This window comes from Lygodium microphyllum, chromosome 16 (assembly GCF_053477565.2).
Source record: "Lygodium microphyllum isolate KBCC chromosome 16, Lygodium_microphyllum_v1.1.10, whole genome shotgun sequence".
Taxonomy (NCBI): Eukaryota; Viridiplantae; Streptophyta; class Polypodiopsida; order Schizaeales; family Lygodiaceae; genus Lygodium; species Lygodium microphyllum.
This window is the reverse complement of record NC_141150.1, coordinates 145,509,710-145,523,773: the sequence shown is the minus strand read 5'-3', so window position 1 is coordinate 145,523,773 and position 14,064 is coordinate 145,509,710. Positions and strand designations below refer to the sequence as shown.

General features: G+C 41.2%; 1 pseudogene; it reads right to left on the bottom strand.

Annotated features, from left to right (window-relative positions):
• Positions 1–925: 925 nt before the first annotated feature.
• LOC148023546 (uncharacterized) lies at positions 926–13,464 on the bottom strand (annotated as a pseudogene).
• Positions 13,465–14,064: the final 600 nt, after the last annotated feature.

Genomic DNA, 14,064 nt, shown 5'->3' with positions numbered 1-14,064 from the left:
AAATCAACCACGTCATGGAACAGTGTACGACTACGATCATCCTCCTGCAGGCACTTATGCCGATAGGTTGTGCATGCAACATTTGCATTTTCTAGTTCACGGTTCATTCCAAAACCATGAGCTTCAGATCTTTTTATGGGTCCAGTCTGACTTTTGCACCACTTCATTGTGGGTAAAACATTCAAAACATTTCCGGTCAACTAGGTGCAACAATTGATTCTCAAACCACAAAATACATGTTTCTGTAGTTGTTTTGGTTGCTTTGACTGTGATTGGTGTCATGTCATTACAATATGCACCAATCATTGATTGCTTGAATGAGGAAGGGCCTGCAGCATCAAGATCTAATGGTAGATGTACACTCCAATATTCATTCATCGTTGTCCAAGGTTATGTTGTCAATCTGTGCTGCACCTTGAAAGGACAGCTTCTCTTAAATTACAACTTCAGAGAATGCTCTCTAGAGTTTGCTCTTACCTTTCCAAATTGTAACTTGGTAAACCAAACCGAGGTACATTCTGTCAACCACAAGCTGCTACAAGAATCAACAAACTGCATGGAGATGCATCTATTGTTCATCCAAACCCCCCATGATCGGAATTAGGGTGACCGTCGTCATAAGAACAATCCAATGACCACACCTTCGGCCAAACCTACTCATTATTCTCTAGTGTGAAAATTGATCAGGATGGGTGTCTGAAAAGTGGATCAGGATGTCTACTATGCCAAGCAATATGTAACTTCATCCAAATCTACGAAGCATGAGCATTCTATCCAGATTAAATGGGGGGGTTGTGTGAAAAGCAGATCAGGAAGAATCAATCAGGAGCTTGGCGAGTAGGCATCAATATTCTACCACCTTCGCTATCAAATCATCCACTTCTTTTATAGTAACTGATGGAGCTCATAATCTGAATCTGCAATCCTAAGCTGCCTGACAGTCGGTCAGACAAGCCCAGCAAGCTAATGCCAGTGCAAATTGTTGTCCAGCATCTCTGGCTGGGACCAGCCTGCTCTCTTCCAGCCCAACCAAGAGAGGGTGCTTCTGGAGGTTACCCATTACTGCAGCTCGTGCAATGGCAACCTCTTGCTGTTCTGGACATTCTACAGCAGCCCATGGGATCATTCACTCTTTAGCACTCTCCACTGCTGTCTGCACCCCAGTTCGTGGGACATCATGAAACCCTGAGGCTTGCTCCTCCATTGTATTAACATTGTACATGATTCATTGTTGCATTCATTTTTTGTGTCACAGAGTATTGCTAAATGCGTTCTTAGCAGTTGCAAATGGATGGCAAGAACTATGAGGTGTGCTGGACAAGAGGGTGTTAGGCATGAGGGCACATGTGGCGCCAAAGTGCTTGGCATGGCGACTCATGGCCCTTGCCCGACTAAAGGCAAAGTTGCATGATAGAGTGCTAACACTCCAAATTGTCCGGCCCTTTGGGTGACACTTGGGGCTTGATACGCATGAGGGAGATTCCATGATACGCATGGGGGAGATTCCATGCATGTAGGTTCTCATAGGTGCTTGATTTGGGGGATATTCTCCCACTACTTCCATGTGGAATACATGCCCAAAAGTTGTGTGCCACACCCTATCCCCCAACTGTAGTATATTATGGCATGGATTGATGAATGGGTGAATGTGTAGTAAAATGTTGTATAGCAAAAGCAACATCTCTTGAATCACATCTCAAGAGATGTTACCTTGTCTTTTTCTTCCTAAGCTACCTCAATTTACATTCTAATAGATTGGATTAAGTCAGGTTTCCAAGCCAGTGTATCCTTGGGCTGGATGTTTTGGATCCTTATCAACATCGTTCTCAAGAGTGTTTTGCACTAGGCCCCTGTTGTCGGTCTGCCAATTTTCTCTCTCCTCTTAGATGTTCTTCCTATTTTCTCTTTGCTCCCTACTACGTTTTGCAGTTTTCTTTCCTCCGGCTGTCGCTATCATCATCTCAGCCTACGTTTGCAGATTTTCTCTCTTCTCAGCCTGCATTTACAACGCACACGCTATGTCTACTATTGTTCAACACTCAGAGGGTGCCTTGTTGTAATTTAAGATCTATTCGGAGTACGACACAGTCTCCAACTCATAACCTCTATCCTGATCCTTGAGATACAAGAGTTCAAGGTTCAATATTTATTCACTACATAGTGTGTTCGCTGCATGTGCATTGTATATTCATTAGTCGTATCACTTTATTTGTTCTCTGTGTTCATTGTCTCTGAGTTACCCTAACCCTAACTGTGTTCTTTTACAGGCCACACTTTGTTGTATGAGGTTATTTGTGTTTCTATGTTAGGGTATTTCTTCACATTGTATCAAAGCTCTACATAATAAGCAAGAACAACATAAGGGCTGATGACTTCAGACACTACTTCCGCACGACTTCTCATATTTGAGCTAGATCCATTGAGGAACGAGCCGGAGTGGGCCTCACAGCTTGCTCTACTGTGGAGTGTCACGATCTTATGAGATCACTGTAGCTGAGTACGATCTCATTTTGATGCATAGAGCCCAACAGTAGATAGAAGGTAAGTTTGAATTTCACCCTTTAGATTTGGTGCACCGTTCTACTAACCATGCAAAAAGGGTGAAATCTCCATTTAGGACTGGCCATCTAGAAGTGGAAACTCGCATAGAGTACACTCCATTGCCTTTATACTTATTCTCTCTGATGCCAAGTATGTCTACCGTTTCAAATTCTATTAATGATGATTTCCCTTCTCCTATTGATATGGATGATTTTCGTAATGAAGGATGTATGCAAAATAATTTCTGGTTTATGAGTAATGAGAAAGACAGATATTTCTTTATGAACTCAAAACTAGGTAAGCAATTGAAACAAGATACTGTGAGTACTCTTTTTCCTTTTTTTCCTTCAAACAATTTTGTTTTCAAAGGTCAAAATGAAGTAGGTGTATCTTCATCATCGTTATTTCAATCTAATGCATTTAATAAACAAAAAGAACCGACATTGTTTCCCATATCTACACCTATCACAAATCCATTTAATCTTCCTCACATTCCATCCTCTTATTCCGTTGCCACATTATTTCAACCTATGTTAAGTGCATCGTATGTTGCATCTCATGTAAGATCACAGGTGTTTTCATTTACCACAAGAAGGGATTCTTCAAACTTAGACACAACCTCATCTCTTCCTCAATCAGGTGGTGTTCCACCTTTTTCTTGCACTTTTGAGATCATTGCAGCTTGGATATTCCCCCCAATCTCTCTTGAGTATGGATCGATTGGTGCCATAATTTGCCTCCATGGCATGATCTAAGGGACTCTTTGGTCATTATGTTGTGTCTAAACCGATATTTGGACAAGGATTACGTGTCCTAGTGCCTCCACCTCTACCATTCTATGAATTTTAGTGTCAGCTATTGCGTTATGCACGACTATTTAATCAGTTTCATATGAGTATTCCCTCAGAGGAGGCTCTTGTTGTTGATTCTCACAAGGGGCAGTAAGGGAAGGGTAAACAAATTTAAACTTCAAATCAAAATCAAAATCAAAATCAAGCAGGGGAATCACAAGGAAACTCCCAGTCTCAACTCTAATCCGGGTGGCAAAATGTACCTAAGAAGAATAGCTATTGTCAACATTGTCAAAAGGCTAGTCATTTTGACGACACACATTGATCAAAGGCAAGAGGCACAACACCAAAACCCAAGTCACAGACCCCACCTCAGTCGGGCAACCCCCATTAGGGGAGGCAGGATAATGGCAGTGGAAAGGTTAGACCCATACTGCCACTAGTCAGCCATCTCAGTCGACAACGTTCTCAACTCCAGAGGGCTTGTTTGACTGGTCTACAAAGGCCCACATCATCTCCGTGGAGACATATGGATGCGAGTCTCATCCACATCTGTGAGTTGTCTCCTGACAAGGTTACCGTAGAGGCCCGCTAGTCACAGCCGAGCACATCAGTACCTGTTTGAATTGTGAACAATGGAGCTACAGATCACATGACTCCTATAGAGGATATCTTTCATACTCGAGTTCTTGCAACCGAGCGGGTCCATGTAGAAAACAACTTCTTGGTCAAGATTTAGGCTCAAGGTTGCGTTAGTTCTGTCATTGACAAGGGTTTGGATCTGGCTTTGCTAGACAATGTATACTATGTTCCTCAACTTGGGGTGAACTTGTTATCTATTTAGTAGCTTTGCCGGTTGGGGCGAGCACTTTTCTTTACAGCAATCACAGTAAAGATCCTGGACTCTCAAATTGAATTAGTGATTGCCCATGTGGTGAGGCACAACCTAATGGTCCACGAGCCGATAGACAAGGGCTCCGTGTTCCATCGCTTCCAATCATTAGCAATCTCTCACAAACCTATGAACAATGAGCGTCTTTGGCATTTTTGCCTAAGCCATCTTCTTGACTATGACTCTCTTTATGAGTTGTCTCGCAATGAGATGGTTGAGGGTCTTCCTCGCCTGAAGCTAGCTCGAGATGTTTGCAAAGCATGTCAACTCAGAAAGCAACACCGTATCTCATTCCCTCAACAGTCTACATATACAACTGAGGCACCTCTTAGATTGATTCACGTTGATCTTTTTGGGCTAATATCCACTGCCACCTTGAATGGCATGCTATATTTCTTTTTGATAGTGAATGATCATTCGAGATACTAGTGGGTGTACTTTCTCAAGCATAAGTCCTGTCAACGCTCGATTACCTCCTTTTCCACTATGCTTTTACATATTTCTCTACTTGGGTGCTGTTGGCTCATAACCAGATAGGTCATTGTGTTGGTTGTATGAGTGACAACAGTGGTGAGTTCATTCTTCACAAGTTTTTCGAGTTTCTCTAGTAGCATGGTATCTCTTCCCAGCTCACCTCTATCAACTTCCCCTCTCAGAATGGAGTTGTAGAGCATATGAACTTGACAGTCATGGAAATGACACGCTCTATGCTATTCATAGTAGAGCTTCTTGAGTACCTTTGGGTTGGGGCTACTAACACTGGTATACATCCTCAACCGGTACTCGATTGCGGCTCTTCCTTAGAAGACCTTGTACGAGGCATTCTTTGGCTCTCGGCTTGTTATATCTCACTTCAAAGTCTTTGGGTATCGTGCATACACATATACACCTAATGATAAAATAGGAAAGCTCACTCGAGCTGATCTCCTTATCTTTGTAAAATATTTCTCTGAAGCGGAAGCCTACCGTTTGCTCGATCCTCCAACAAATAAGGTGATCGTTAGGAGGGACGTCATCTTTGACAAGAGGGATATTGTGCAGTTCTCTACACCGGATTTTGATCCAATTTCTCCTTTCACATAATTAGAGATCGTGCCTACTGAGCTTGGTCTACTATCCACTCCTGACCTACTTGTAGATTCTTCAGCTCCCAAGTTCCCTTTGCGAGATCCATTATCTCGCTGGTACCTGTAGACCATGCGGGATTCGAGGAACCTAGAAGATCTGCTCAGCTTGCATCTCAGACATCATTTGCGTCATCGTTTACAACTAACTACATAGCGCATTTTGAGCCAGATACATAGCAAGAGGCTCTTCAGCACCCTCAATGGCAAGAGGCCATGAAGAAGGAGCTAGAGAGTATTGATCGAAATGAGACTTGGACATTGTTGGATTGTTTGAGCCACAAGAAAGTCATCGAGACAAAGTGGATTTTTAGGACCAAGCTAAAGGCTGATAGGACTTTAGACAAGTACAAGGCTCGCCTTGTCATGCAAGGGTTTTAATAGAAGCATGGTATTGATTATGAAGAAACCTTTGCACCTGCTATGCGGTTAGTTATTACTCACTAGACACTAGACACTCACCATGGTTGGCCGATACATCAAATGGATGTCAAGAGTGCTTTCCTAAATGGTTATGTAAAGGAGGAAGCCTATGTGAAGTAGTCGCTAGGATTTTCTTCTGCGAATCCAAGGGATTAAGTATTCCGCTTACAGAAAGCTCTTTATGGGCTAATTCAAGCAAGCACCGCGGTCTTGGTTCCTAAGAATAGAGAAGTTCTTATAGACTCACGGACAACGTTCTACCCCTTATGACCCGAACTTGTATGTTCGATCTACTGTAGAGAGGATTAGCTACATCTTGTTGTACGTTGATGACTTACTCATCATAGGCTCAGATTTTGTTACTATAGTGGAAATCAAGACAAAGCTTAGTGCTACATTTGAGATGACAGAACTCAATTTATTGTCTTACTTCTTGGAGATGGAGGTAGTTCAATCTAGGGGTTGTATTTTTGTCACAGCTCGTGGAACAGTTTACTATGGATCAGATATGGTTAGTGATCACACCTCTTGATCCTACTGTCCACTTGTCGAAGGATATCCTAGGTCAGCCCTTCAATGCACATATCTATAGGTCATTTGTAGGGAAACTTCTTTAGTTAATTCATACTAGGCCAAACTTAGCTTACTCACTTGATAGTCAGCATTCTCAATTAGTATTTCGCAGCACCTAGGATGTCACATTGGATTGCATGTCTTCGTGTATTGCATTATTTACAGTGTACTTATTCTTATGACCTCACTTATGGTTCTGATTCATGTTTACAAGGGTACATTGATTCTAATTGAACAAGAGATCTTGATACCCGGCATTCCCATGGTGGCTACCTCTTCACCTTGGGTACGACTTCCATTTCTTGGTCCAATCGTTAGCAAGAGACGATGGCGGCTTCCACGGTCGAGGCTGAGTATAGGGCTCTCTTCGATGGCACCACAAGGGCCATCTATCTGAGAAGCTTACTGGCGGCGCTTCACTTCTCTCGTGACTCTCCCACCATTGTCTACTGCAACAATCAAAGTGCCATTACCCTTGCGGGCAATCTGATCATCACATCACGGATGCGATATGTGGAAGTTCACTTTCACTTTTCCAGAGAGCAGGTTGAGCTAGGCATTATCTACCTAGAGTTTATGTCTTTGTTGGACAATGTTGTAGATATTTTAACCAAAGCGGTCAACCGGTCGGTTCTTCAATACCTTCTATCCAAGATTGGCTTAGGTACACCCTTCCCTACTTCAGATTAACGACTACTTCTCTTGCTTTTCTCTTGCTTTTCCTTCCAGTTTGAAAGGGAACGACTATTTCTCTTGATAGTGACACTGATGATGCTTATAGCTTTCAGACATTTATTTATTCTTTTGTATCGTACTTATGGACATTTGTAACTTCATCCGCATTGTCAAGATGACATGACTGTAAAAGGGCATATGGGCAAGTGCATAATTCCCTTGTGAGGGCACTATCCAAGTGGCATCATTGCAATGCATTTTGCGTGAGTATGACACTTTGCGTCTCCCTTTGAATTACCTCATGCATTGGCATTCAATTCATGTAAACATGCATCTATACGCATTTATCCCTTTTCGGTCTTTTGAAATGGTCGACTCTGGATCCACTATATTCGTGGCATTGCACATGCTAGTCTCCAAGGCAAATTTTCCTAGCTTGCTTGCTTGCTTTGCTCATCTTGCTTGCTTCATATCTTTGCTATATTTGTGTCACCAACACCTTAGCCATTTTCCTTCTTTATCGATACCCAATAATAATAGGGATAGTATGCTTGTTTTTTAAAGATCTTGAGTTTGACCATCCCTTATTACTCTCCGGTTTGGGGCACGGATACTCAATAGAATGAAAACTACTTTGAAACCTTGACTTGTAGTTTTTGGGTATCAAAGTACAAAGCTCTATCAAAACTACAAAGCTCTTTTAAAAAAAAGGTCCATAGCTGATTCCATCCACCTTTGCAGGACTTGGTAGGCTACTGAGCAACCATTGTGCACCCTTTGTTCAATGCCCTAGCCTCTTTGGGGGTGATCACTCAAGCTTCCTTTGTAAGATAACCATCGCCTCTGTAGTCTTAATAAGTTACTGGCCAACCGACGCACACCCTTTGTCCGATGCTCTGGCTACTTTGGGTGGTACACCTTGGGGTAAAAGATAAAGAAAAGAAAAAAATGGCTTCGTTGGCCTACTTCTCCTAGTATTGTTGTTGGGCTTGAGAGGGGGTGTTGATCTAAAAATACATTAGCTTTACTTAAACAACCCCAAAACATGCTTAAGGAAGAAACCTTGTTTATTTTTAAAAAATGTGTTCCTAGAGAGTGTCTGTGTCCCATAAGCACAAACCCACTTGGGAGGGCCCAAACTTTTTATAAATAGGTATGCTTCCCTCCATTCAGCCTCAATCTCATTTTGGAAGGTTTCATGTGTTTTCAGCTTGTTGCCCACACCCCGTTCGCAAAGGACATTGTAGTCCATGCTGTCCATTGCAGTCTTCACTCATCCAGCGCTTGTTTCCAGCCCTCTATCATCATTTTGTTGTTGTTTCCAGCCAGGGGACTCTTGTTGTCCACCCATCTAGCTGTCATACAGCATGCCACATCAGCATACTGCTGTGTTTGCAGGCCCCAGTTGTCGCCTTCCCAAGTTTCTCTCTCCTCTCAGCTGTCACTACTGTTTTATCTCTCATCCGTGGTCCGTTTTGTCTCTCTCCTTCAACTGTCGCCATCATCTCAACCTGCGTTTGCAGGTTTTCTCTCCCCAGTCTGCATTTACAGTACACACTCTCTAGACTACCGTTTGCATTAGGTCCAACTACACATAGGCTGTGTTTATTGTTGTTCGATGCTCGGAGGCTGCCTTGTTGCGATTCAGTATCCCTTCGGAGTACATCACACTCTCCAACTCATTACCCCTACCTTGATCCTTGAGATACATGAGTTCAAGGTTCAATATTCATTCACTGCATAGTGTGTTTACTACATGAGCATTGTATATTCAGTACTCATATCACTTCATTCATTCTCTGTGTTCATTGTCTCTGAGTTACCCTGGCCCTAACTGTATTCTTCTATCAATTTGTGCTTTGTTGTACAATATTATTTGTGTTTTTGTGTTAGGGTATTTATTCACACCCTCATCCTCAACAACTCAATGTATTCATTTTTGTTGAGTAGGTACATAGATTTTTAGTAGAATACCTTTAATCTAAGCAAGATCTTGCATTCAAGATGACTGCTACCATTCCTTCAAAGCCTACATGGAGGGGAATATTTATGGCAAAGAAGTAGGCTATGAGAAGCACTACTTTTATGACAATGATTGGGGCATCTCTTCTTACATTCTGCCTTCTCTAATATAATGTATAGAATCCCTTGAGTACAAATAGAGAAGTGCAATGTCTGACAAGCATAGGGTGTAATGTAAAACTCAAGATATAGAGAACTCATAGAATGAATGAATGAAGAATGTTGATATATTGAATATAATGCAAAGTTGCCTTAGACATCTATGACTCTAGGACCGGGGATGAGGTGAGCTAAGAGTGGTGTCAAAGTGTAATGACGGAGGTTAGGGATGAGACAAAAAGTGTAAAAGAGAGAGAAGAGAAGAGAGAATGAGTGACAAGGAGAGTGACTATAAAGACATGTGAGAAGAGAGAGAAGCCATGAAAGCTATGAGAGAGAAGGTAAGATGAAAAGAATTTAATATGTGCCTATGCCAGTGTGACATGGTATTATTAATAAACCATCTAAAAGAATGTCTCTTCCTAGCTCCTTACAATCCATCCCTTCTCGTAGGTTTTTGCCCCTAGAGACAAAATTACAATGGTTGAAAAGATGGGTAGAATAGAGTACTACTTTGTTGACAACCATACAAACAATGGGAAATGAATGAGAAAAATCAAATCTTTGACTACAATATGGACACCAATAGATGTCTTTGCCTTGTATATCATTTAGATGTCTTCAAAAGAGAGTTTGGGCCTTTAAATCTTCAAGAAAAGATCCTTGCAATCAATAGACAGTTTGCTTGAATTTCAGGCCTTGTTGGACAAAAACTACCATAACTTCTCATACAGTAGTCCAAACAGGGCATGCCACACATTGAAACATAGCTCTCAAGGAATACTTTGACCCACAATGTAAGTGGCACTTTGCTGAAAATTGGGTAGACAAAAAACTGTTCTAAAATAGACTGCTATCTATGTTCTGTTTGCACCAAATCTAGCCTATATGAAGCTATAATTCAACCACTGATGCATTTCGCAAATAGGGACACTCATCCAAAATAGAATCATGCCTCCAGGATGCTTTCTTGAGTGGCAATCCTCTCCATTTAATCAAGTACTCAATGATAGATCTAGAGCGAAGCTTCTTCTCACGTTGTTCTATGGTCTCTTGAGAGATGTATTATATGAGACCTTCATCAATGGAAAGCAACTCATCTACTATATCCACCTGGGTGCCATAAAATGATTTGAGTTGATTGATATGAAACACATTGTGAATCTTAGTGGAAGAGGGTAGTTCCAATATATATGCCAAGTCTTCTATGTGCTTCAGTATACTATATGATCTACAAACCTGTGAGCAAGTTTGCTGTTGGAACCATCTTTCAAAGTAGAGTAACAAGACTTACATACTTTCAGCAAAACCAACTCTCATTCTTGGAACTCCTTAAGGCACCTCTTCTCATCAATATACATCTTTATCGATTCTTGGGCTTTCCTAAGATTCACTTTACACCACTGAAGAAGGATCTGCATCCTCACTAATTTCTCTTTCCCATGAGAGTTTATCTTCTTATTGAAAAGAATTGTGGGAAGAGACACTTTATAGCCATACAAGGCCTCAAAGGGAAACTCCAGTACTAGCATGGGTAGAGTTGTTATAAGTAAACTCAACCAATGTAGCCAAGAGTCCTACACATGTTGCGTATCATAACAAAAATGGCGAAGATTAAGTCTCTAACCATTTACTCACTCTTTTTGTCTAACTATAGGAGAAGAATGTATCTCCTCTATAATTTTTGGCTTGGATTGAGAAGTATAGGGAAAAACAATCCTGCCATTAAGCCAAATGAAGCCATTTTTAGGGAAGAACAATCCTGCCATTAAGCTAAAAATGTGTTTTTTCTTCCATTGATCCTTATTGTAATTTCTAAAATGTATGGCTAGGTTCTTCACCCAAAAGATAGGCTTCTTGTAGATCTTCAACCCAGTCACTATGTAGCTTGGTCGTGGCTAAAACTTTATATGCTCACATCCTATAAAGAAATTCAGCCACTATATTATCCTTGCCTTATGTATGCGTGATGTCAACATCATAATTTTGTAGGGGAACCACCTACTTGCCTTGCTTAGGAGAGAGATTAGATTAGGTAAGAAAGTACTTAAGGACCTTATGATCACTTTTGACCCTAAACCGGCTACCATACAAATAATGGTACCACTTCTTAGCCGAATGGAGCATAGAGAATGTCTCTTGGTCATATGCATTCGTAGTCATCTCTAAAAAAGAATCCGCAAGTTTTGACTCTTAAAGGCAATGAAATCATGCTTTTGTAACAATACAGACTCTATGCCTCTGCCATTGGCATCACATTGTACGGTAAACTCCTTAGAGAAGTCTAGGCATACTAAAATAGGAGTAGAAGCATAGTTGTGGGAAATGTCAGAACGGGAACGGGAATGCCACGTCATCAAGGAGCTACGAGGGGTTTATATTGTGTAGTTTTCTACTTAAAAGAAAACTTACTTTATCAATATTGAAGTATTGAAGAACTTAAAGCTGAAGGTTGAAACCTGGATTATATAGAATGAAAACATCTTTCTAAATTTATAATGAAGGGAAGGCCAAACTTACAAAAGATCAAAGATATAAAGACTGAGTTTAAACATCAAGAACTAAAAGTGAAATACAAATGACATGTCAAGAAGAAGCAAAAAGAAAATACAAATATACCAAACATCTATCTCATCTAGAATCTCTTCCTGTTCGTCATCCTCATTAATTTCATTATCTTGATTCTCTTCATCAGCATCCTCCTCCTCTTCATCTTCAGCTTCTTGCATGGAACCTAGATTGTTTTCATCTTTATGAAATCCAATATAAAGATCACGATTATACTCGGATTTCATCTTTGTTAGCAAACACAAGTTTGCATTAACAAAGAATAAATCATCATCCTTTTGAGTGCCTAGCCTGTTTCTCTTCTTAGTGTGTATATGACTAAATGTGCTCCAAAGTCTCTCAAGTGCAGAAGATGCACAAACTTGGCTTAAGATTTTGATAGCCAAGTTTTGTAGCTCTGGAGAATCAGCTCCATAGTTCTCCCACCATGTAACTGGACCTACATGGAATCTACAACAATCCAAAATAATGTATAGTTAGAAAAGTTGTATTAAAACTTTATATAAATTGAAAAACTAAGCAATTTTTTGAATTACCTATCACGTTGCGCATCAGGCCAGCCAAACATGCCTTCTTTTTGTTGTGGCAGTTAGCGAGTTGAAATTTGATTTCTCGACGTTCCTTAGGACTTGCCACCAATTTCTGAAGTGTGGTATTCTGGCCTCGAGTTACTTCAGCATCTGACTGGAGTTGCTTTCCCTTGTGTTGGAACTCTGGATCCAAATTGTAAGCAGCACAATGAGGTGCTGAGTAGTATTGGTTCCATCTGCTGACTGCAAGCTCCTCAATTTCTTGTTTTGTTTCTTGGGTGGAGCAAGATTAAGAGCAAGGATGTTTTCAATGAGACGATCCATTGCTTCGTACACTTTACCGATATACAGTACATCACCATCCACTTGCCGCAAGAGATTTACCATGGGTAAGCATAGAAGAAGCAATTGCTTTGCTTCCTCCCAATACTCATCTTGGGTTACCGTTGTGTAGCACAATTGGCCCAAAGGTGACTTTGAAGTAGACCATGATGCCCAAGATAGACTAGCGACCATTTGTTTTAAAGCTAGCCTCATGTTGTATAGCCGACAAAGTATAAGCAAATTATAGGCAAACCTGGTCTCTAAATATTTTAGTACCTCCTTTTTGGCAAATTGTACTCTTGATCCATGCTAATGCTCCAATGTCTTTCGGTAAATTATTAAGACAATGGGCAATACATGGACTCCATGTGATATGGGGATACTGTTGCTCTAGTAAGGCACCTGCAACCCTATTTGTTGCCTCTCTATGAGAGACAAATTGAATTACATTCTTGGGTCCAACATACTCAACAGCCTCAGCCGACATCTCACATAAGATAGGAACTGTCTTTTGTTGGGTACCACACTCCGTGGATTTTATATATAGAGGCTTGCCACGACATGCAACAAGGACACCTTCCAAGGAATGGCTGCGTATGTCAGACCAACCATCACCTATGAGACTCACCCCATAGGTATCCCACTATTGTTTAATTGGTGTGATGGCAACCTTTACGTTGGTCACTTCCTCTTGTAGAAGTTTCTCACGTAGTGTATCATAAGAGGGAGGTTGGTAGGAAGGGCCAAACTGGGCTATTTCAAAAACCATCTCTTTAAAAAAAGGAGATTGTGCCACATTAAATGGAATTCCACATGAGTAAAAAGAAACGTGCAACAGCTGCATCTACTTGAGCCTTCCTTTGTGAGTGCCATCATGCAATGAACAAATTGCCTTGTTTTCCACGAGGGATGGATGATGTACCTTGTGTTTCATTGCTTGTCACAGTCGTAGAAAATGTGGTAGACTGATTTGCTCTGCTCTCATGAGCTCGACTTTCACTAGTGGCAGTTGTAGTTGAAGGCATTGATGCTCGGATGACGTGAGTGTCCTTTGGGGCCCTAGTTTCAGGATACATCTTGACATCCCTTGCCATGCAAGCACAAATCTCTGGTGGTATCTTGTCGCAACCTTTGATACCATGGCCGGGGACATTAAGGAGATGTGCCATCACTCGATCAACACCTCCACCTCTTTTGATGCCACAAAAGCAACACTCAAAGTGTCTTGCTCCACCTGCCTTGCTATTGTAGGACCCAACGATGCTAACTTGCTACCACCAATAGTCACTTTGGGTCATTTGTTTCTCTCTCGGGGTTTCATTTAGTTGGGCTTCCATGGTTTGAGGCCTCATTATGAGGTAACAAGGGAGAGAGAGAGAGAGAGAGAGAGAGAGAGAGAGAGAGAGAGAGAGAGATTATAGGATAAGAGATTGTGTTGAGATTTCACTTTTGGAAAAGAGAGAGAGTGAGGGAGAAAGGGAAATGTATGAGACTTAAGCTGA